We start from the raw sequence: 25,416 nt of genomic DNA on the forward strand, positions 1-25,416 counted from the left end.
CCACGCAGCACACCCACAGCACCACTCAGCGCAACCACAGCATCACTCAGCGCAACCACATCATCACTCAACACAACCACAGCATCACTCAACACAACCACAGCATCACTCAGCGCAACCACAGCATCACTCAGTGCAACCACAGCATCACTCAGTGCAACCACAGCATCGCTGGTTCAAATATGTTCTCTCAATGTTTCAAGCTTTATTACAAATGTCAAAAAAGATGTTAATATTTCACTTCTGTTCTTGGATTTTCGTCACAATAAAATACACTGAACATAATCTTCACTAAAGTTATTTACAAAAGTTTAAGCTATTGCCATTATAAATTACAATCACTTTTATTTAAGTATTAATTATTTTAAAAAGTTAAAAGCCATTGTTATTTGTAATATCAATACATCTAAGTCACGTAAATACAAAACATGTTGCATTACAAATGCTATAGGTGTCACATTTGCGAAAATTATAACTATTAGCATTGTAAATGACAAAGCTATTAATTTAGCTATTTTCAAAACCAACACATAAATAAAAAAATTGTCATTTATAAGACCAATAGCTCAAACTTTCCTAATGCGAGACCTATTGCATTTCCAATGCTTGTTTTTGTTTGTTTTAGTTTTGTAACCTCACGGTATCTTTCTTTTTTGCAAAAAATAAATGCTGTCATAACTTGAAGTGATCAAGGGATGCCAACTGCCCCCCTCTAGTCATTTTGGCTCACCATAACCCGGTAGGGGAGGGGGGGGGGGTTCTACCGGCCCCTACGCCCCAGGCAGCTGTCTCATCAATAGTTCGTGGCCTTTCCCAGGCTCGTGAAGTTTTGTGTGATAGGTCGGCGGCCTATTCATGTGAGCTTAGGGTTGCCACCTTTTAAAGAGAAAAATACTGCCTATTTGTTGTTGTATTAAGAGTCTGCATGTATTAGTTTGTAACATGACTTTTCTGCCTTTGTTAACTTTAATTATTAGTCGTGGATCATCAACACAGCTCTAAAGCAAATGTAAAAGTAATTTCTAGATATATTTGCTGTTTGAAGTATGTGCAGATAAAGGCTAAACATAACCGGCCTTTTGTGATTTTGTCTAATTTTGTACCGGCCTGGACGTCATAATACAGTATAGTATGGTAGAAAAACAGTCAGGTGACAACCCTATGTTGGCTGTGCACATGGAAAAGTGTGTGCAGGGTTAATGCTGTAGTGTAGAAGTCAGGGTCAGTGGCTACACAATGATGGCTTCTTTACAGGTGACGTTGGCTCTCTCCTAAGGATGTACATTGCCTTGCGGGCTCAGCCTATAACACTTGTGAAGTCTGGTAGGCAAATAAATATTTGCCTGCTAAAGTATCAGAGCTATAAAGCACACAAATTGCCTAAACCACACTTACTTAAACGAAAAAACATTTTTAGGTTAGAAAAATATTTATTACATTCCAACCAGGCATGCTTTTTAAATGCCAATTATTTTGACTTTTAAAGTATCTTTTTTAACATTAATAGGCAGAAATGAAACGGACTGTGCATTCAATATTTACATCACTGTACAACTGGTTTGATACACATAGAAACAAACAATGTCAAAATAATATATAAAACATCAAACATCCTACAAAGAAATGAATACATAACAAAACACCAATATCTTATACATATAGAATCAATGAATGAAACAAATCGAAAGAATGGGGAATATGGTCAAAGCTTTGGTGGAATAGAGCATTATTAACAAACAATACTAGGATTAGCCAGTCAAGACATTATCAATTTCGAGTCATTCAGTTGACCATATTCCCCATTCTTTCGATTTGTTTCATTCATTGATTCTACATGTCTATGATATTGGTGTTTTGTTATGTATGGAAATTTCCTTATCCTCCAATTCTTCCACAATAGTGCAGAGGGGTGAGCTGGTGTGCGATCAGAAAAAAACAGTCTATGAGACCAGGGGCTGCACTCGTCAATACAACCGAGTGTGGGGAAAATGGCTGGGTCAATGAGTCCATGATACTGCCTGAGAACGTAGATGCCGCTATTGACGTTATTTTGTAAAGCTGTATTATACCAACTGAATACCAGTGCTTTGCATCTCTCTATGTAATTTTATCTGACAAATCAAGCGTGTGTCCTATTGACATTTCGTTGTGGAAAAATCAATAAAATCTGTTTATCCCAAAACAAATTGGTTGTGTATCTGACTTAACCTGACTAGGATTGTGGTCCCTACTCGTACATGGTGCAAACTTCTGCTAACTAGAGACCCAATTTCTAACATTGATGATCAGCTGTGAGGATAGGACTTGTGTTTGTGAAGTAACTTACAGTAACTTACAGTACTGTGCTGTACACTACAATCCACATCTAGACCAATTTAAATCAATTGTCTCTGATCCCCACTGGCATTTTTTTCTGCTCTCTTTAGCTGGCAGTTTTAATTTTTCAATTCTCCTTGATTCACATTTTTGCTTTTTCCTAAAATTGTGTCTCTAATTGGAGGCTGTGCTTCTGCACCTGGAAGTATGGAGTTTGAGCTCGCCAAACTTAAGGGTAACACTGTGGCCCAGCTTAAGGATTTCTGCAAGGACTTTGGGCTTCCTGTAAAGAGCATCACCAGGAAGGTGGAGCTGCAAAACTCACTGGTAGCTAGTCTGAAGCCCATGCTGCATTGAATGAGACCCCAGAGGAAGATGAGGAGGAGCTAGATGAGGAGAATGATTTGGACCTAGGCCTAAAAAAAGTGGTGATTCTCTACAGGGCAGGGAGCAGTGCGTCATCCACAGGTGTGTCCCCAGAGGAGCTGGAGGACAGGAGGGAGGAGAAAAAGTTCAGATTGTAGCTGGCCAAACTCACATTTGAGGAAAAACAAAAGCAACTGGCCATAGAGGAAGACGAGAAAAGGAAAAGGTTGGCCTTGGAAGAGAAGAAAATGATGTTGTCTCAGGACGGAGTATGAGAGAGCTAGACACCTACGCCAGACAGGTGGAGTCCAACAGTGATGGTGGAAGCATTTCTTCCAGGCCCCCTAACAGGAGGGTCCACATAGCCAAGGGACTGGTGTCTGATTTTATAGTGGGATATGACATAGGCAGATGGTTTGAGGGACAGTCTATTGACCCTAGAGGGGAGTGACAGGATGAGGTATCGCCTCATGATGAGGCCCCAATCAGGAAGTTTGCTTTCACCCCATAAAAATAAAGACAAAAATTCAGGGATAGTCAGAAGCTTTCCCAACGTTCCTGAGTGGATTGTGTGAATTCCTGTTGCAAACCATGGTTTGGTGCAGGGCAGCGAGGTAAAAGATTATCAGGGGCTATATAATTTGTTTGCAACTGAGAATATGTTCTGTATTTGCTTTCCGGATCTGCACCAATACTTTGTCGATAGTAAGCTCACTGACCTCAGAGAGCTTGCTAAGGATGTGGACTGCTGGCTTAGCTCCAGTATCCACAGGAAAGCATGTGGGGGAGATCACCAAATTGGGGGGCAGGCTTATCACCAGAAGGAGTGGGGGGGGGGGACAAAAAGAGTAAGGAGATCTCTAAAGGGCAACAAACTAGTCATTTGGTCACGGTTCCCTTCCTCCTCCTAAGAAAAAGAAATGGTACCCTGAGAATAAGTCTGCAGGTAAGGCTCAGGTGAAGTGTTATGAGTTGCAGCAAGAAAGACACCATAAAGGGGATCCCAAGTAGGCACAGCCTCCCATCGGTGGGCAGTCACTAGGTTTGGCTAGTGTAACGCATAGGGAGGAGATTGCCCTAGATGGATTCAGGGGAGTATAGATTTGACTCTAGTGTCACTGGGTGATGGAGAGATGGTACAGAGAACCCGCATGCCTGACAATATAGGAAGTACAGTCTGTGGGTGTCAATCCGTGGGCTGAGGATGGAGGCTCTGAGAGACACAAGAGCCATAATGACCACCATCAGGTGTCATCTGGCGTCTTCAGAGTAGGTAGTCCCAAATAAGTTCCACTATGTTGATGCTGCTTACAACCGTGAGAGCCACAACCCAGAGGCTCTGGTTCCTTTTGAGTGTGGGGGGGGGTGATCTCAGGCCTGCTTAAGGTAGATGTGAGTCCAGCCATGCCTGTGAATTGTCTGCTGGGCAATGACCTGGACTCACAATTATTGATACTTTGTTATACAACTCAATTCAATTTCTATTCCACATGCGATTGAATCATGCAAAGAATTTTGGAGACACAAAGGAGAAAACAATAGCCCAAAAGTAAACAGATGTCCAACTCACACAATACGTTTTGAATGTCTTAAAAGTAGAGGAATAGACTCTACTATTTTTTTTTTTTTTAATTCCTCATCATGATACAATATACAAACGTGCTCTCGAGTACTGGAGAAAGAGGAGAACACATAGCCATCAATGCTGTATTCCCGAAGTTACAAATAAACATGAAACATTAATTGAACCAAGACAGAACTCAACAAGACGACACTAGACAAAAGCGCTTGGAAACGCTGGTTACACTCACCCTCGCTGTCAATGGCGGCGGGTGGGTATCGATTAGTTTGTCAAACAGTTATACACGCTGCGTCTGTGGACAAGAGTGTATTATTAGCCAACCGGACTGTAAGTCCGAACCAAAGGATTAGTCTGAACCCGGCAGGTAACTTCGGGAATACAGCATTGATGGCTATGTGTTCTCCTCTTTCTCCAGTACTCGAGAGCACGTTTGGACGGCTTTCTAAAACCTATTGATTTTTCATACATGGCACACCATTAAAGGGTGAGTGCTTATGGAGTTCTGATATCCATTTTTGACCTTCATGTTGTTGGTTTGAGATACTTAGCCCGAATATTTGTTGTTACAGGTGTCCGCCCACACTACTGGGGTTACATGATTTCAATGTAACTTAGTCCCCTCCCTTCACCACCCCGCCCGTCCTGATGAAGACCCGTTCATGAGGATATCATCTGCCCTTCTTATCCTTGGGTCGAAACGACGACAATCCTTCCCCCTACCTGGAGCCTGCATCTTCTGTACCCCTGTCCCCCACTCCTTTGGAAAATAAGAGCAACGGATGAACTGTTCACCGTAACTTAGCGAGAAAGGATGACATTTTTTGCGAAATAAACATTGAGGGCAGCTCCTCCAGAATCTCTCTAAGGATTATTTAACCTTGGACTCAAGAACTATTTGGAATTTACTTTCTTTTGACCATCTTGGTCCTTTTCTATCCCACACGAGCACCAATTTTTTCACTCTATGCACTTTACCTGTTGGTAACCCCTTCTTTGTTTTCCCAAAATTTGTATATTTGTATATTGTATCATGATGAGGAATTTAAAAAAAAAAAAATAGTAGTCTTTTCCTCTACGTTTAAGACATTCAAAACGTATTGTGTGAGTTGGACATCTGTTTACTTTTGGGCTATTGTTTTCTCCTTTTTGTCTCCAAAATTCTTCATTGCAGGATTCAATCGCATGTGGAATGGAAATTGAATTGAGTTGTATAACAAAGTATCAATAATTGTGTGTAGAGTTAACGTCTAGGACCACCTTATCTGTAACACTCAATACCCAGGTCCTAGGACTTTCTTTGGGTCACCCCGTATATAATAACGGGCAATGACCTGGAGCATACTATCTGGAAGGAGGTGGAGCTCAGGCCACATTTGGAGATGATGGAGTTGCCTGAGTAGGTTTTCCTGACCACACGTTCTATGGCAGGGTTGTCTAGAGGACCTGAAGCCTGGCCCAGGTTTCTGTCAAAAAGGGGCACGTGAAACCCACTCCTGAGGTTCACACAGTCAGGAGAAGACTAACCCTGAGGGGGACGCCCGGACACCTACAGGGTGTCCGGGCGTCCCCCTCAGAACTCGGGAACCTGCATGAGCTGACCACCTGGCCTGGCAGCAGGAAGGAGGTACCTCCAGGGAAGAGTTCTGCGAGGTGCAGAAAGAGTGCTCTACTCTTGTGGGTCTACGGCAGCAGATTGAGGCCCAGCTGGTTGGTGAGGCCTCTGACAAACACCTGATTTATTGGTAGAATGATCTTCTGTATAGTGAACCTAAGGCTCTTGAACCTGGTGTAACATGCGTGTTGATGGTACCCCAGTACTTCAGGAACTTCCTACTGGGTTTGGCTCATGATGTGCCACTGGGAGGTCATCTGGAGCATAACAAGACCTTTGACAGACTTGCCACCCACTTCTATTGACCTCAAATGAGTAAGGCCTCAGATGTGTTCTGTAGGTAATGTCCTACCTGCAAGAAGAGTGGAAAGTCAGAGGGGAAGTTCAAGGCCCCTCTGCAACCTTTCCCTGTCGCTAGCATCCCAATTGAGGAGGTTGGCATCAACACTGTGGTGCCTCTGGATCCCAAGACAGCCATGGGCAACAGATTTGTTCTGGTTTTGGTGGATCATGCCACTTGGTATCGGGAAGCTATCCCTCTGAGGACAGTGACTGTGCCTGCCTTGGCCAGGGCACTGATGGGCATCCTTGCCCATGTGGGGAACCCAAGGAGGTGATGTAGGAAGCTGGCTCTTTATATAGTGGACCAAATCGTGGGTACGCTGTCCAAAGAGTCCAGGCAAACCCCAATTGATTTACAGAGGCACACATGAGAGCCCAAATGCTCTATTTTGCAGTAGAGCAGTGGCGACTCTTCCATTATACAGAGGAGTGTCTCCCCACTGCTTTCAAGCAGAGTGAGAGGAAAAAACATAAAATGATAATAACTTTCAGTTATTATCATTTTATGTGTATTGTGCTGTGCTGCGGGTGGGGCTGCTCTGCTCTCGGAGCAGGGCCGGAGAGGGGTGGCTTGCCCACTCCTAAGTGCGCAATGACTGGTCGGCCCTTTTGGACTACCAAACCAGTCATGTGCATTTTCTCCCTTCTCCATGCAGGCTGCATTACAGCCTGCTAGGAGAACATGCCCAGGACCATATTTCCTGTTTGAGCGTCAAACCAGGAAGCTGAAAAGCAATCACAACACTGCATTGCAAAGCAATCACAACACTGCATTGCAGTGTTGTGGTTGGTCAGGGGAGCCTGGGTGCCTACCAATCACAATGCTGAATAGCAACTTTGGGATTGGTCAGTGGGGCATGGCTGTGCTTCATGATTCCTGAGGCGTGGGGCAGAGACGAGGGACCAGACAGGAACGTAAGTTTTTATATTTTATTTTTCTTTGTTTTGTTTTACGCATCCTCCCGTGACCTCCCCACACCCGCAACCTGCCCGGCCGCCAGCGAGCCATGCGGGCCACCACTGCAGTAGAGTGGGCGAACAATTAGACTATCAGAGGGTAGCGGTAAGCATTTGTTGTACTCACAGAGGCAATGAATGAAACACACACCAAGAACAAATCCGAGAGCAATTTAGAAAAATATATTGCATTTTTATATACATTTTGATACCAAGAACTTCATTATCAAGTAAATACTTTTTAAAATATTGAATTCTGCAGATAACTAAAACAGTCACTTAAATGCACCTTTACATACAATGTTTTCCTATGAAGGGAAAAGGCATGCATTGCATACAAGTATTTACGGTTGGTCTCCAGGGGTCTCCTTCGGGACTTAGGGTTGTAGGGGGTCAAGTTCCAAAGTACCACCAGCAGTTACTCGTTACCTGCCCTGGGGCATCCGAGTGCAGAAGTGCTGGTCGAGTTGGTAACTGTGCGTGCTACGTCGGAGGAAGGAAGGGGGGCACCTAGAAACAAGCTGCGGAGGGGGACTTGGGGACAATTACCGAAGCTCCCAACGAGGGGTTTGAGTCACAAAAGCACAGCCGGTTTGTCAGTATCCAGGCTCGGGCACCTGAGTGAAGAGTGAAAAGGTCAGCTGGGCTCTGTGCATCCTAGGAACTTGCGGTCGTCAGTCTCACCAGTTCAGGGTGCAAATCTCAGGACAACTCGGACCACTCTGGAAGTGGGCCTCTGCGATGGGGACATCCCTTGAATGCTGCTTGGTCTCGGTTTTGGTGGAGTCCGGACTGGACTCTTACAGACTCTGTTTGCTGCAAGGGGTCCGGTACCCTGGGTATTGGCTCTGTGTGGCTCTGGTTGGTCCTGGTGTCCTCTCACTTGGTGGGGAAACAGACCTGATCTTCAGGACAAGTACCTCTTCCTGGGGGCTGCAGGGTCAGGCTGGCTGGTGAGCAGCAACTCAGTGAACTGGACATTGCTGTTTGGTGCTTGAGGACTACAGGGGAGTAGCTCCTCTACTCCAAGGGAGATTACTGGCTATTTTTAAAGGACTGGCAGTCTCCCGGGGTTATTGGAAGCTGGTCAGCTGCAGGACAAGTAGCTGGTCACGATTATCGAGACTTGGTGCAGGCAGACAAGGTTTGCACCAAAAGTCAACAATCAGTCTTCTGTCCTCGCTTTTTTTGCGGCTCTTCTTTGTACTCTCTTCTTGTTCTGCCAAATCTAAGTTCCTGGTGTCAAGGACGCCACCTAAATACTTAATTTAGGGACATTAGGGGGAGTGACCGGTATTGGCCAATGGGCTACTTACCTTTAGTGTGGGTCCACCCTCTATATGACCGCTTCCTGTGGGAAGTGGGCATAACCCTGACCCAGAGAGCCTAATTCTGCTAAAACTAGATGGTGGAATTCCAAAAGTTTTATTCACTTCAGGTAGCACACCTTAGGGGTGGTAGTAGGCTGAGAGGGGAACACGTCTCCTGACTAGCTAATTTTCTCACCTATCCTGGTGCCAAATGGGGTCAGGGCAGGGGGTGGAATTTGCCTAGTCTGGGGAAGCCTTGGGATTGTCTCAAAAACTGTTTTTAGTGATAACGCACTCTTAGTTTTGTTTGTTGTTTTGAATTTGTTTTTTTGTCACAAATGTCGTTGGTGCATAGGTAGGTATCCTGCTGAGCTGTCAGGGTAGATTTATAAAATATTGTGACATGTGTTTCCTGTGACACAGGGACCACTCCTTCCTTGCACTCCTTTAATCTTTCATTCAATTATTACTCAGGGTTTTCAATGCTGTTTGCAAATTTTATTTTCATTTCCAAACATTTCATTTTAGCGAGTTTTTCATTCTTTATGTTTCTTTTATCATTGTTTTGTATTTCATTTCACAAAAGTATTTAGGGACTAAATACTTTTGTGAAATGAAATACAAAACAATGATAAAAGAAACATGAAAATAAAATTTGCAAATAGCATTGAAAACACTGAGTAATAATTGAATGAAAGATTAAAGGAGTGCAAGGAAGGAGTGGTCCCTGTGTCACAGGAAACACATGTCACAGAAGCCTTGGGATTGCACATCAAAGGTGGCAGAGGACTTTGAAGACTTCTGCCTTGATATGCTGACTACTTATCATGTTATTGGGGAACTCATGTGTCCAGCACATGTGCTCAAAATGGCTTCCATGTTCACTTGTAATATCTAAGAATCGACTAACACGTCACAGGGGCATATCTGCTCATGCATATATGTCCACACAAGTAGCATAGTGCACCTAACCTTAGGGCTGTAAGGCATGCTGTAGGGGCGACTTACCTATACTGGAGGTAGTTTCTGCAGACATGGCACACAGGAGGTTTGTTGTGTCATGTCTTCACTTTTGTCTGCACCATGACGCGCAGCCTGCACTGGCAGTTTGCATGTGAGGTGCTGAGGGATCGCTTAGGGTGGCACAATACATGCTGCAGCCCTTAAAAACCATCTTTAGCTTCAGTGCCCTAGGTACCAGGGGTACCATTTACCAGGGACTTACAGGAGGTGCTAAAGGTATTGCCAATTGGGGGAACAATTGTACAGTTTTAGGGAAAGAGATCTGGTACTGGAGACCTGGATAGAAGGAACACTGTGTACTTCTGTAAAAATTGCATGAGATACCAGGCAAAAAGTGTGGGTGACCATGTCAAAAAGGAGCACTTTCCTACTATTGGTATCAGATCGGGTTACCAACTTCCTGTCCAGTTACATGAAGGCCATGTGGAAGGAGTGTGGGGTGACCTATAAGTTCAACAAACTACAATTTACTTTAGAAGGCTCTCATTGGGTTCCTGTTTTGGACTTTAATTTACAAGTGATACATTTGATTACTAGATAGCCTAAGGGCACAGTAGTGCTTGCTGTTTCTAGGACATCTGTTCTAGGTTTCTTTATAGCCGTCGTATTGGGCTTCAATGGAGCCCTCTTTACAGCACATACACTAGGTTCGGTATAGATTTTCATGCAGTAGCTATATATATATATATATATATATATTATGAGTATATTGTTTTGAGAATTGTTAAACAGAGTGCATTACAACATTTTTTTCAAAAGTGACCTATTAGTTCACCACTCCTTACCACCCCCAAACCAATGGATTGGTTTAAAGGTTCAACCGTACCCTTAAAGGCATGATTATGGGTCTACCTGAATTCATGAGGCGTAAGTGGGACATCCTACTGCCATGCATTTTGTTCGCCTACATGGAAGTACCACAGAAGGTGGTTGGCTTCAGTACTTTTGAACTTCTATATGGTCACCCTGTAAGAGGACCTCTCAGTTTGGTTAAGGGAGTCTGGGAGAAAGCTCCCAAGAAGCCACCCCAGGATGTAGTTAGCTACATGCTAGCATTCCACAATTAGACAGCCCGCTTCTGAACACTCGCTCAGAAGAAGCTAGCCAGGAGGACATAAAATGCAGGTATGACTAAAATACCACTGTGGTAAAGTTTCCGCCTGGTTAAAGTGTGGGTAATGGAGCCAGTGGAGCCCCGGGCCCTTCAAGACTGTTGGTGTGGGCCTTATGAGGTGAAGGAGCGCAAGAGTGATGTCACCTACTTGGTGGACCTCAAGACTCCTAGGAACCATTTGAGGGTCCTGCATGTGAATTGCCTCAAGCTCCACTTTGAGAGGTCAAAGATTAACATGCTCCTGGTTACTGATGATGGGATGGAAGAGGAGAGTGAACCTCTCCCTGACCTTCTATCTTCCAAGGAGCAGGATGGCTCAGTGGAGGGTGTCAGACTCTCCCTTACACTGACCCTAGATCAACAGAGAGACTCCTGCCAGTTGCTGGAGCAGTTTGCCTTTTTCTTCTTCCTTACCCCAGGACTCACAACATGGTGTGCCCATGATATTGATACTGGGGACAGCATACCAGTGAAGAACAAAATGTACAAAATGTGTCTGATAAGGTGAGAGGCAACATTAAGGGTGAGGTCTCCAAGATGCTGGCGTTAGGGGTTATTGAGCCTCCAAACAGCCCTTGATCCAGCTCAGTGGTGTTGGTTCCCAAGGCTGCCCCTCAAGGTGTCACACCTGAACTTAGGTTCTGTGTGGACTACTGCGGGCTCAATGCAGTCACCAGGACTGACGCATACCCCATCCCCAGGGCTGATGAGCTCATTGATCGGCTTGGAGCTGCAAAGTTCCTCAGCACGTTTAAATTAAAGTCTAGGTACTGGCAGATTACCTTGACCGAGGGAGGTGAAGAGAGGTCCGCATTCTCAACACCAAAAGGGCACCTCCAGTTCCAGGACATGCCTTTTGGTTTGAAGAACTCCCCTGCCACCTTCCAGAGGCTGGTCAATCAGGTCCCGGCTGGGTTGGAGAACTTCAGTGCTGCTTGCCTAGACGTCATTGCGGTCATCAGGTCTATTTGGGAGGACCAATTGAACGACCTCCAGGAAGTTCTTCTGGCTCTGCAGAGCATAGGTCTGACCATCAAGGCCAGTAAGTGCCCAATAGGGCAGCGTTCTGTGGTCTACTTGAGACACCAAGTAGGGGGCGACAAGGTGCAGCCCCTGCAGTCCAAAATTGACATCATTCTGGCTTGACAATACCCCCAAGGATTAGATAGAAGTGAGAGCCTTTTTAGGTTTCACTGGATATTACAGGAGATTCATCAAGGGATATTGCACCATTGTTGGCCCATCAGAACAGACTTCCAAGACACAGCCACATCAGGTGATTTGGAAAGAAGTGTGCCAGAAAGTTTTTGACACCCTAAAGGAAGCCAAGTGCAAGGCACCTGGGGTCCAGGCCCACCGATTTCTCCCAAGAGTTTGGTGTGCAGACTGAAGTCTCAAAGCATGGCATAGGGGTCATATTCTCACAGCTAAATGAAGAGGGCCTGGATCAGCCTGTATCCTTCATCAGCAGGAGGCTACTTCCCAGGGAACAGAGTGGTGTGCAATCAAAAGGCAAGTCTTTGCTGTGGTCTGGGAGCTGAAAAGCTATGGCAATACCTGTTTGGCACTCACTTCTGGGCTCAGACAGATCACATGCCCCTCAGATGATTAATGCAGATGAGGAGTGAGAATCTCAAACTGTTGTGGTCCATCTCCCTACAGGGAATGGACTTTATGGTGGAACACCGTCCTGGAACAGACCACACCAAAGGTGATGGTCTCTCCAGGTTCTTTCGCCTTAGTGATGACAACTCCAAAGGGGTTGGGTAGCTCTCCCCACCTTCAACTAGGGTGGACTCATGTTAGACCTGCCATTCTTGGCGTGGTTTCCTATGGCTTTTTGTCTTCTGACCTGTTTTATTGGCTTTAGGATTCTGGGTCTGGGCACTTTACCACTGCTAACCAGTGATAAGTGCATATGTTCTGTACTTAAAACATGGTAACATTGGCTTATCCGCAATTGCAATATTTATTTACTAATAAGTCCCTAGTAAAATGCACTGTATTTGCCCAGGGCCTGTAAAATAAATGCTACTAGTGGGCCTGTAGCACTGATTGTGCCACCCACTTCAGTAGCTCTTTCAACATGGCTCAGGCCTGCCACTGCAGATCCTGTGTGTGCAGTGTAAACTGCCATTTCGACATGGCAAGTTAACCTACTTGTCAGGCCCACACCTTCCCTTTTATTACATGTAAATCACCCTCAGGTAGGCCCTATGCAGCCCTATGAGCAGTGAGCAGTGTATTTAAAAGGTAGGGCATGTACTTTTGAGTTTTACATGTCCTGGTAGCGAAAAACGGATACATTAATTTTCACTACTGCAAGGCCTATCTCTCCGATAGGTTAACATTGGGATTGCCTTAAAACATCTTTTAAGTATAATTTTAATTGAAAAAAAGATAGAGATTTGCCGTTTGGTGTCCCTGGACTCCCAATTTAAAATCACAACTTATGGCTGGAGTTCCCAAACGTGTGCTGCGTCACCCTGGTGCGCCACCAAAACCAACCCGCCACGGTCCCAGTTGCTGAGGAGAATCCATATTCTGTGGTATCAATGTTATTCATCAGCAGTGAAACTTTTTCAATAAACTGCAGTTCTTATAGTTGCCACTAGATGCCTGTATGAGCTCACACCTCAAGACTTTCTCTCTGTACTCAATCAGAATATTTTTAATGCCAGACGTTCATTACGTTTCAGGTGTAATTGAAATTCTAAGGCCACCTTTCTGATTTGGACGAATGCAAATATAACTTGTGCATCGACTGTGCCAGTTTCACAAAGCTGCTCAGTTATAAAACAACCATTAGGGAATAGTTGCCTCATCTTGTGCAGCTGTGGCCGGCGTAGTGTGGCATTTATTGATGTATCCAATGATTGAGGCAAAACTATATGCAATGAGCGTTTTAGAGAGTACACCTTTGTTTTTCCTGTCATATTATCAACCATCATATAGCCCAGTGTGGACAGTTAACTGTTTCAATTAATGTATATGTTAGACACTGAATTAGACATTAACACAATACTTAGTGTCCCAAACACCTTAAGCTCTCTCGAGGGGTGCTATTGTGCGGGAAAAAAGATTTTGTTTGAGGTCAGTCATTGTAAACAGGCTGGCCTTGTGGGTCTGAGTAAGCCACTCCCATCTAAGTCACAGACTTTTCCCTCTCTGAGCGAATTTAGTCGGCAGTGCTCCAAGTCTATTGTATGATAACCTGGGGGTATGGGTATATGCATGAACAAATACAAACTTTTGAGCAGTACTACCACTTTAGCAAGGGTGAGTCTGCCTCATAAAGCTTCGGGTAGTCAAATCCATCTCTTTACTTTCGTGGCAAGTTTTTCAGTCCTTAGTCCATAACTGTCTCTAAGAGCTGTTTCTATTGATGAGGATACCCAGATATTTCACTCTTTCCTCCACGTCAAAGGAAAGAGCAGCACCATCCTAGTAGAGTTATTGGAGAGTGGTAACATCTCCGACTTGCTCCATTTGATCTGATACCTAAGTATTCCCCAAACCTGATCACGTCCTTTATTATGTGCGCCAGGTTCTCACCTGGATTTTTGACAAATTGGAGAATATCACCTGCAGATATTGAAGGTAGGAGCCGTTGCATAGGGCAGAGATTCCCAAACTGTGCACCGTGGCACCCCAGTGCCTATGGCTGGTTGTGGCTGGATGTGTCGTGCTCCAGGTTTAGTGTGCACAAACAGCAAACAGATGCAGTCACTACATCGTCAGAGAGCACACGAATATTGTGAAAATGGTGAGTAGACATATCCTCGCATTGCATGCACTATTCTCCATACCTTCATCCCAATTTCCCTTCAGGGATTAAAATGGAAGTACTGCAGAGGCTGGTCTTACATCGGATGTATGTCATCACAACGCATGCTTTTACTCCGCATGCCATTACAACGCAGTTTTTACAAAGCAAGTCGTTACAACGACTTGCGTTGGGAGGCGCTGGATAGTGGAATAGTTTAATTTTTTATTACAACTCCAGTCCCTGTGGATAGTAGAGAAGGTGTTGCATAGAAAATTAAACTATTCCCTATCCTACAGCGCCCTACAGCGCAAGTTGTTGTAACGACTTGCGTTGTAATAGCTGCGTCGTAATGGTAGTGCAGAGTAAAAGTTGCATTGTAAAGGATGTTCCCCCTTACATATTACCCCCCCACACCCACCTGCCTGCAACCCCCACCAAAAAAAGTAATGCAATAGGGAGCTGCAGTGAATGGTCAATTGATCAAGGGAACCGCGGGTCGATAGAGTTTGGGAACCACTGAAGAGGAGGTTGCAGCTGGGTCATGGTGCTTGTGGACCAATGGGTCTTGCTGCTTGTGTTCTTTCCGGGCTCTTTGACTAATGGATACCCATCACCTAAACCAGCTAGATCTCCACACCGGTTCACAGAACTGAGTAGTTCAGACTGGTTAAAGTGCCCTCCATTGTTGTAGACCCTCTTCCGGCGCTCTAGGTCTTTACTTAGGAGACTGCAGGATATGTTAAGGTCTGTCTAGGACCTCAAGACTTCTTGTGGTTGATCGCTCCAGCAGAACCCTCAGCATGTCAGGTTCTGTGGCACCCTTGGGTTCCAGGTGCACAGGGTTGGATCTATGACGTAGTGATGCTCCTGGGCATCCTCAGTAGAGCAGTGCTGGTCCTCACCAAATTGCAGCAGACAGTTCCAGCTCAGCCCCATTGCATCCTTATGAGTAGCGTTCTCCTTGCGCATGGGCACCTCCGATGCCCCTCCTGAGGTTCTGTTATTTCTCACCCTTAAGCAATAGCAAGCAATCTATCCTGTCAGGTTTAGTAGAACTTCCCAGGTTCTGCTCTCGAACCTGACAAAAGGAATTGGTGGAAGTTACCCCCAGTTTACAGCACAGACAGTATATATAGTATTGTGGTCGCTACTGACGCAGAGACCCCAGAAATCTTCCTAAACTGGCTGGAACGTTTGGTTCCATCTTTATACTAAATATGGTGATGGCATTTGTGTTTTCCTACAGTTAGCTCTGACACTGGTTCTAGGAAGTTTCTTCCCTTTTGCATATTCCACTGATAGTAGCCCAGCTTTAAAGTTTATTGCTTGGTGTTCAAGATAGGTGGGGTGGAGTTCGGGGTCACCTGTTACGCGAGCCCCAGAGCAAGGGTACAACAGACCTTTTGACTACCTCTAAATCTCTGGGGGCTAGCTCTTCAATTGACAGTGGGTTAAGAGGGGGCATCGGAAACTCTATAGGCCTCAAAAGGGGCCCTATGTCTTCTCTCCTCCAAAGTCTAAACCACTGCAAAGATCTCTGGAATGTCTTGGAGTAGCCCTCAGTTCACACTGCTGTCTGGGGATTTCTCCACCCTCCATTTTTGGTACCTCTGTCATGTGTGAAAATAACATGCATTTCAGAGTATTAGTTACACACGGTCCACCCATACATCCTCTACACACTCAGGTATGCCTACACATGCAACAATAATGTCCCATATGTAGGGGGAAGGGGGCTGGCAGATCAATTTTAAAAAATGGTTGGAGAGATCATAAGCGACACCCCTAGCAGAAACAGATCTTAGGACTTTTCTTGCCAATACAGTCTTATCACTGGCACCACTGCCATTTCTCCAAAGCCCGGGAGTTGATGCTAGGCATGCTAAGTATGGAGGGTGCACATGTTGTGCACCTTCAGACCAGAGCCTAGCTCTGAGTTGCAATCCTTGCCCTCCGTGCACATGTGCAGGCTTCAAAGGCCTCTAGTACACATGTGTAATTTCTGTGGGCGCTGATATGACAAAAACGCCATCTCACCAGTAACTCGAAGAAACGGTGCATGCTGTCTAGAACCCTGTATGGGCCTTTTCTCTGTACCAACAATAGCAATGCAAGTTAGCTAGACCTTTACATTCATAACAATGTCAATACTCAGTCTGGTACTGAAGAAGGATCAGCTAAAACAAAGGAAGAACCTAAACTAGTGTTGGCGTTTAATTGTACTATTTGTCAGTGATTGTCATCATGATATAAATATGGAAGCGCCTTAACACTGATCTCTCTTTCTGCAAATCTGACTGTTGTCGGCCTCCACTGAAGGTTGTTGTTAATATTCAATCTCACTTATTCTCTGCGGCGAGTATCATTGGGTGATAGCTGTCACACTTTTTCACTCCTGTTTTGGTTTGTTGATGTACAAGTGAGTTTTTTAAAATAATTATATATTGCATTGAAATCAGTCCCTGTATAAAAAAGTCATGGACCCCTGGCACCACCAAATCAGCACTTTGCTGGAACGAAGGACATTCTGCCTGAAGAAGAGCTGCTGTGCTCCATGAGGGACTGCCAATTTGCTAACTACTTTGCGATGTTGGCCTTCTGCTTCTAGCCTGGGAGTGAGAAGGACTCGACCTGCTCTCTATATCCTTGAACCTAAGATTCTCCAAGGGCATTCTGGCTTTCCCCCTGTTCTTAAAGTCATAGGCCCATGAAAGAATTCCTTCAACTCTGCTTCAGCTGCTGAACTCTGCCATCTGTTAGTCTTCCCTTTTCTGAGTTGCCCCTCCAGTCCTGGACCTCAGAATTGGGTTCTGCAGCTGTTTTGCTCCCAAATCGACACTGCGTCATCTCTGTGCTGAACGGAACCGACGCAGTGCCCCTCAATAACGAAGCAGTACTGATCCAAGGACATCCCTGCATGGCTCAAAGACGATGCACTGCGAGGCACGCCGACAAGGTGGGACCCAATGGTGAGGCTTGATTTCGATGCATCGACCCAGCTGCGTGAATTGGAATACATTGATTCCTCAACTCCGACTCTTGTTCCATCTAAGGCACTTTTTCAGCAGGCCCTGTGTAGACCTTGTAGCCGACCTGCCCTTCATCGCGGTTGGCCTGAACTTTGGATTTACCCCGGTCTAGAGCGATCTCAAGTAGCTCCTATGTGCTATTTGCTTCTAAGCACTATATTGCAGTTCAATCTTGAATACTTCATATCTCAAGTTCTACTTATTGGATTTTTGTCATTTTGGTCTTGTGCTACTCAGATAAATATTCTCTATTTTTCTAAATGGATGTGGAGTCTTTTTGTGGTGTGTTCACTGTGTTACTGTAATTAAAGTGTGCACAAATACTACACACATTTCCTCTTAAGTTATGCCTGGCTGCTTGTGCCAAGCTACCAAAGGGTGAGCACATGTCAATTTAGGTTGTGTATCGGACTTATCCTGACTAGGATTACGGTTTCTACTTGGACAGAGTGCAAAATTCTGCCAACTAGAGACCCAATTTCTACCAGGGAGGGAGAGACAAGAGGTCTAAAATACTAAAAAGATTAACTAAATACAATTTTACTGATCCAAAGCTCATTGGATGTTGGCAAAATGTCAGTAAGTTTCAGACTGGATTGTAAGAAACAAATGCATGCTGTAGATACTTGTTGAAGAATTACTTAAATGCAATGGCCGTTTATAAGTCATGGACAAGGAAAGTTTCAATTTGTTGATTTTATCGGCGAACGATTTACTAAGATTGTTACACAATTCTTGAGGTGGTGTGACTGAACTAGATTTATCTGAATTGAACAGGCTGAATTTACGCAACTAAAAAAGTGACCATGATTTTTTAGGTACCTTTTCAATTTTAAGGTTCCAGTGTGATTTTTTTCAATTTCGGATGCCATTTTATCAATCGATCAATCAATCAGGGCACTTGTAAAGCACGCTACATACTAGTGAAGGTCTCAAGGTACTGGGGGGGGGGGGGGGGGAGGGAGCTGCTACTGATCATAGAGCCAGGTCTTGAGTAGTCTTCTGAAGGCCAGTATGTCTTGGGTCTGCCGGATGTTGGTGGGGAGGGTGTTCCAGGTCTTGGCTGCGAGGTGGGAGAAGGATCTGCCTCCGCTGTCATTCTTCGGATGGGGGGTACCTCGGCGAGGGCGAGGTCGGCAGAGCAGAGCTTGTGGGTGGGTGTGTGGAAGCAGAGTCGTCTGTTGAGGTATGCTGGGCCGGCGTAGTGGTGGACTTTGTGTGCGTGGATGAGGAGCTTGAAGGTTATCCTCTTGTTGATGGGGAACCAGTGTAGATCTCTCAGGTGGGTAGTGATGTGGCCGCGGCGGGGGATGTCGAGGATCAGAGGTCCTGAGGCATTCTGGATGCGTTGCAGCCATCTTAGGAGCTTGGCGGATGCTCCAGCGTAGAGGGCGTTACCGTAGTCCAGCCCACTGGTGACGAGGGCCTGGGTGACTGTTATTCTTGTTTCAGTGGGGATCCACTTGAAGATCCTACGTAGCATTCGGTGGGTGTTGAAGCAGGAGGAGGAGATGGCGTTGACCTGCTAAGTCATGGTGAGGGTGGAGTCGAGGATGACCCCTAGGTTGCGCGCGTGGTCTGTGGAAGTCAGAGCAGTTCCCAGTGCGGTCGGCCACCAGGAGTCGTCCCAGGCCGAGGGGGTGGACCCAAGGATGAGGACCTCCATTTTGTCTGAGTTCAGCTTCAGTCGGCTGTTCCTCATCCAGTCAATGACGGCCCTCATTCCTTCGTGGAGGTTGGTTTTGGCTGTATGAGGGTCTTTGGTGAGGGAGATGATCAACTGGGTGTCATCAGCGTAGGACATGATGTTGAGGTCATGTTGATGGGCGAGGTGTGCCATGTAGATATTGAACAGCATCGGGTTGAGAGACGAGCCCTGGGGTACGCTGCAGATGATCTTGGTGGCATTAGAGTGGTGGGGGGTGAGGCGGACGCTCTGAGTTCTGCCGTAGAGGAAGGATGTGGTCCAGTCCAGGGCCTTACCTTGGATTCCGGCGTTGTGGAGGCGTGTGCGTAGGGTGCGGTGGCAGACCGTGTCGAAGGCAGCTGATGGGTCCAGGAGGATGAGGGCTGCTGTTTCTCCGTTGTCTAGCAGGGTACTGATGTCATCCGTGGCGGCAATGAGGGTGGTTTTGTTGCTGTGGTTGCTGCAGAAGCTAGACTGGGATGAGTCCAGGATGTTGTTGTCTTCGAGGTAGCGGGTCAGCTGTTTGTTGATGATTTTCTCTGTGACCTTAGCCTGAAATGGGAGCAGGGCGATGGGCCGTAAGATCTTGAGGTCCTTGGGGTCCGCCTTTAGTTTCTTGAGTAAGGCGTTGATCTTGGCGTGTTTCCAGCTTTCCGGGAAGGTTGCTGTCTCGAAGGAGATAATGATGGCCTTGCTGAGATGGGGTGCGAGGATGCGCTGGCTTTGTTGAAGATGTGGTGGGGGCATGGGTCTAGCGGTGAGCCGGAGTGGATGGTCTTCATAATCTCGCTGGTGTCCTTGTCGTTGACGCTTGTCCAGAATAGTAGGTGGTTGGTGCGTGTGGTGGTAATGGGGGCGGTGGTCGTCGTCAGGGCGGTCGTGGCATTGAAGCTGTCGTGGATGTCGGTGATCTTGCGGTGGAAGAAGGTAGCCGGTGAGTTGCATAAGTTACGACGGTGGGATGTCGTTGGCATTGGAGCTGGGGTTAGAGAGCTCCTTCACGATGTTGAAGAGCTCCTTGCTATTGTGTGCATTGTTGTCTAGGCAGTCCTTGAATGAGGCCTTCTTGGTGGCTCTGATGAGTTGGTGATGTCTGCTGGTGCTGTTCTTGTGGGCGGTGTAGCTGTCCGGTGATCGTTCGCGGAGCCATTTCTTCTCCAGTTTTCGGCATGTTCTTTTGGAGGCCTGGAGGCCTTCGGTGAACCAGGTGGCTTTCTTGCTGGTGTGGCTGCTGGAGGGTGTCTTGAGTGGGGCGAGGGTGTTGGCGCAGTAGTCGATCCATTGTCTGAGGTAGCGGGCGGCGGTGTTGGGGACGGTGGAGTCAGGGGGTGGGTTCTGGGCAAGGGTGGTGGTGAGTTGGTCATCGGTGACTTTGCTCCAGCATCCTCGAGGCAGCAGTTGGGTGCGGTGGTGCTTGGTGGGCTTCCTGAATGTGAAGTGGATGCAGTGGTGGTCGGTCCAGTGGGGTTCGGTGGTGTGACTGAAGGAGACATGGGGGTTTGCGGAGAAGATGGGGTCGAGCGTGTGGCCAGCGGTGTGGGAGGGTGTTGTCATGAGCTGCCTGAGTCTGAGGTTGGCGAGGTTGTTGAGCAGGGTGGTGGAGTTGGTGTTGTTGTTCTCGAGATGAAAGTTCAGGTCTCCTAGGAAGATGTAGTCCGTGGAGGCGAGGGTGTGCGTGCTGATGAAGTCGGTGATGGAGTCGCTGAACTGTGGTCGGGGTCTGGGGGGTCTGTAGGGTTCCTCTGAGGGTGGTGTTGGGATCGGTGTGGATCTGGAAGTGCATGTGTTCGGCGGTGCTGAGGGTGTCGTCGGTGTTGGCCGATACTTTGAGGGTGTTCCTGTGGACGATGGCGATTCCTTCTCCTGTTCCATTGGTGCGGTCCCTGCGCGTGATCTTGTATCCTTCCGGAATGGCAATGGCAATGTCTGGGATGGAGGCAAGGTTCAGCCAGGTCTCTGTCAGGAAGGCGAAGTCAGGGGAGGTAGAGTCGAGGAGGTCCCAGAGCACGACGGCGTGTTTGTGGGTGGAGCGGGTGTTGAGGAGGATGCATCTGAGGTAGTTGGGTTCCTTGGTGGGCGGTTTGGCTGGCCGAATGCTGGTGAAGTTGCAGTTTCTGCAGGTAAAGGGTCCTTGGGTGCACTTCGGGGTATCCCGGTAGCAGGTGTGTTCTCGACTGGGGTTGAGTGCGTGGAGGGTGCTGGCGTCGTAGTGCAGTCGAGCGTCGTGGCGTCTCCGGGGTCCAGGGGTTCTGGCACTGGGCACGGTCCAGGCACGGACGGGCGCAGACGGGCTTGCCTTTGGTGCGCCAGCGGCCTCCATAAGAGGGGAGGTGGGAGGGAGGAGCAGCTGGGAGGAGGGAACAGGCGAATGGGAGAGGGGGCGGAGCCGCAGGGAACGCAGCGGCGGGAAGCAGGACCGGCGAGGGAGCAGGGTGCGGAAAACAGGCACAGGTAAAGGCAAAATAGGCAGCAGGAGAACACAGAGCAAGCGCAGGCAAATGCAAAACAAACGGCACAAAATACAAAGCAAGTACAGGCAAAAAGGCTAAACAGGCAATTAGACTACAATACAGGTCACAAGGCACGGATATTAGAGCGCACAAAAAGCGAACCGAAAACAAACCTAAGGTCGACCACTGGCCACCAAGGATGAGGCACAGGTGGTAGCCTGCAGATGGAGGTGGGCCTCGAACTCAGCAGCAGCTGGGTCCTGGGCACGGCGCACTCAGGTGCAGCTACGCGGCGTGGGGAGCAACTTCCCTTCAACAGGGTCAAGGGTCGCTCTCACTGCCGCGCAGCGGCCGCCATAAGAGGGGGAGGTGGGAGGGAGGAGCAGCTGGGAGGGGGGAACGGGCGAATGGCAGCGGCGGACGGGCCCGCAGGGGACGCAGCGGCGGGAAGCGGGACCGGGGGGGTGGAAAACAGGTAAAGGCAAAACAGGCAGCTGGAGAACACAGAACAAGCACTGGCAAAGGCAAAACAAGTGGCACAAAATACAAAGCAAGTACAGGCAAAAATGCTAAACAGGCAAATAGACTACAATACAGGTCACAAGGCACGAAAATCAGAGCGCACAAAAAGCGGGCAGAAAACAAACCTAAGGCCTACCACTGGCCACCAGGGATGAGGCGCAGGTGGAGGTGGGCCTTGAACTCCTCAGCAGCTGGGCCCTGGGCATGGGGCACTCAGGTGGAGCTACGTGGCGTGGGGAGCGACCTCCCTTCAACAGGATGCCATTTTATAGAATGGTAAATGTTTTGACTCAACATGCCTTCAATTTTGTTTTATGTCCTTAATCGTACGATAAACAGAGGAGTTTGATGGGATTTATATGATGATCCAAATGAGGATTCTTGATCATAAAAGATTTCACATCCACAAAGATAATCCAACAAAGGCAGTTACTATTCTTAGCTCACAGTCGGATGGACTTGTTTAAGCATTGGAAAGATAGGGGGGAGAAAAATATAAAAAATTACTTGACCAGATGCAAAGACGAACTAGAGAATATTGGGTCAAATGCATGACCTGTCTCACGAGTGGGCGGTGTTTGCTCGTATTAAGACACAGGTACCTAATATGTATACAAGTGAATAATCAGTGGAGTCTGTATCTGATTCCAGCCATGCATTAAAATTGCATACATAATCAAAAAATAGTAACGTGACGCGGTGCAGAAGATATCGAAAAAATAATTTGAATGCTGTTTGTTCTGACCTGGAGGGCAGTAATATAGTTAGACAGCTGTCTTAAAGGTTGGAAACAGCTGAATAGAAGTGCCTATGGTTCCCTCCAAAGGCATTGAAGGAAAAAAGTGAGAAGTTTGAGTGGGAAAGGGGTCTTAAAGAAAAGTCCTACTTGGTCTTCCTTATCATTATCCTATGTTGCTAGTAAGTAACTTATGGGTTAGGAGATCGAAGGGGATCATCCCTGAATAAAACAATGTTTCGGAGAGAAAGAAAATATCAATATCAGTGTTAGGTAGAATGTCTTCAATTTCAATGTGATGTTTTATTGCTAAACGGGTATTGAAAGACAAAATTGTAATTGAGAGGGTGACTCTTTCGCCTGAGCTGATGCAATGTTAAACATTAGAGGGCAATTTGGATAACAATATAAAATGTTATCAGAAAGAGTAGGTAAACGTATTTAATGGGGTATAAGTATGGCAACTGATACATTAAATTGGTTTTCCACAAAAACATGTACCTTGAGGAATAATCATTCCAGCACGGTCTTAGTGGGAACCTATGATGCACTACTACAGGGAGCCAATGAGAGGCAGCCCTAGGTACTGCATCTGAGGGGGAGGAGCAAGCAAGCACCACAGAGCAACTAGAAACCTGTGAGGGGACAAAATAATTCCTCAGTCTTGCCATACAAAGCAAACAGGGTGTCAGACGCACTGCAGCTACTAACCTCAGCAAAGCCTTATAACAGTATTACAAGCACAGGGCAGCCCACAGGACTAGTTAGTGGTACTTAACCCGTTCCCAGCGTCGAACGTTCAGCGCCCAGTGCTGAACGTTCGGAGAACGAATGCTGGCCCGTCGGCCAACGGTCGTGCGCAGCACTGGGGAGGTAGCGCTCGTGACGACCGTTGGCCGACGGCAGCAATTAAAGGGTTAAACCCTCCTTATTCATGAATAGATACACTCAAGCACAATAGGAAGTTAAGAATATATTTTCAAGATTTTCAAATTTAAAATCCTATCCTAGTGTGTAAAATATGAGTAGTGGCAATAATACTGTCGATAGACAGAACAAGAGCAAACATTGTTACATTATTACAGTATTTTAAGGTTTCTCTAATTAGATAACCCCAACCCCTCCCTTCACTTGGCTAAGTAAACTGATATTAGCACCATAGGGGCCTACTTAAGCCTCATAGATGGTTGACACCCGCATATCTTTTCTGAAAAATAGAAAACGTTTTCAATAAAGAGACAGCAGTTACTGTCTTCATCTTCGTGGCTGTGTTGTTCTTGAACAGGCCGATAAGCTTGTTGAAGGACTTGGAGCCTTTTCTGTAGCCTTCAGCAAGGAAGGGTGCATACATCTGCACGACCCTCCATCTGAAGTCCTTGGATCAGAGTTCCTCTGTATCTCATAATATTTTGTGTATGACATTGGGTTGTTGGTTGACTGGGTGTGAGTTTTGGTCAAGCAGCAACAACAATTCTTGTCAGGGTGAGGCAAAAGTCAATCCTAAATTAACCTGTGCTCAACCCTCTGGTAACTTTGCACAGAGAAATCTGGCTTACCTTAGAGGAAATGTTGCTTCCTCTAGATGGTTGTGGTGTAAATTTACTTTGGTAGTGCCGGATCCGGGTTCATCCGACACTGAAACCACAATCTTTGGTGCAGCCCACAGTAATACCTTTCTGCAAAGCTTCCTAAGTTTGACCCCACTGAGATCAAAGTTGTTTATTTAAGATGCACTGGAGGTGAGGTGGATGCTGCTTTGGCTCCCAAGATCACTCCTCTGGGTCTGTCTCCCAAGAAAGTTGGTGATGACATTGCCAAGGCAACCGGTGACTGGAATGGCCTGAGGATCACAATCAAGCTCACCATCCAGGATATGCAAGCTCAGATTAAAGATGTCCCATTTACAAGTGCTCTGATTATCAAAGCCCTGAAGGAGCCACCATGCGACAGAAAGAAGCAGAAGAACATCAAACATAGTGGCTGCGTCAGTATGGATGAGTTTAATTCCATTACCCGTCAGATGAGGCACCAATCTCTGGCCAGAGAGCTCTCTAGTACCGTGAAGAAAATCGTTGGCACTGCCCAGTCTGTTGGATGCAATGTTGATGGAAGGCCGCCGCATGACATAATTGACTATATAAATAGTGGTGCTGTCGAATGTCCGGCTAATTAAAAACGTTGCACTGTGCAGTTTAATAAAAACCAGAAATAAGCTCACAAAAAAACTTAGAGGAAATGTGTAATGTATTTGTGCAGCATTTCAAACAGTAATAAAGTGGAAACACCATACAAAAGGGATCCCACAGCAGATTAGAAAAATAGATAGTTTCTAATAAATAAACCAAGACTAAGACAACAAAAATCCAATCAGTAGTACCGGAGATATGCAATTTTAAAGATTTTTGTGAAAATAGAACCAAAAAGTAGAAAGGGTCTATTGTTGATAACTGGTCACGCCGAACTGGGACAAAGTCACAAGGTCGGGCCGACCACAATGGAGCTCAGACTAGCAACAGGAAACCTATTAGGCCTGCTGAATAGAGTATCTTAAATTCTGTTTTGAGGAGCATAGTGAGGATCCGCGTAGAAGATGCATAGCAC

General features: G+C 46.4%; 1 pseudogene; it reads left to right on the forward strand.

The window, feature by feature from the left end:
* The first annotated feature begins 2,523 nt into the window (after window positions 1-2,523).
* Window positions 2,524-24,988, forward strand: LOC147749160 (large ribosomal subunit protein uL11 pseudogene; annotated as a pseudogene).
* Window positions 24,989-25,416: the final 428 nt, after the last annotated feature.

The sequence above is a fragment of the Lissotriton vulgaris genome, chromosome 1_1 (genome assembly GCF_964263255.1).
Source record: "Lissotriton vulgaris chromosome 1_1, aLisVul1.2, whole genome shotgun sequence".
Taxonomy (NCBI): domain Eukaryota; kingdom Metazoa; phylum Chordata; class Amphibia; order Caudata; family Salamandridae; genus Lissotriton; species Lissotriton vulgaris.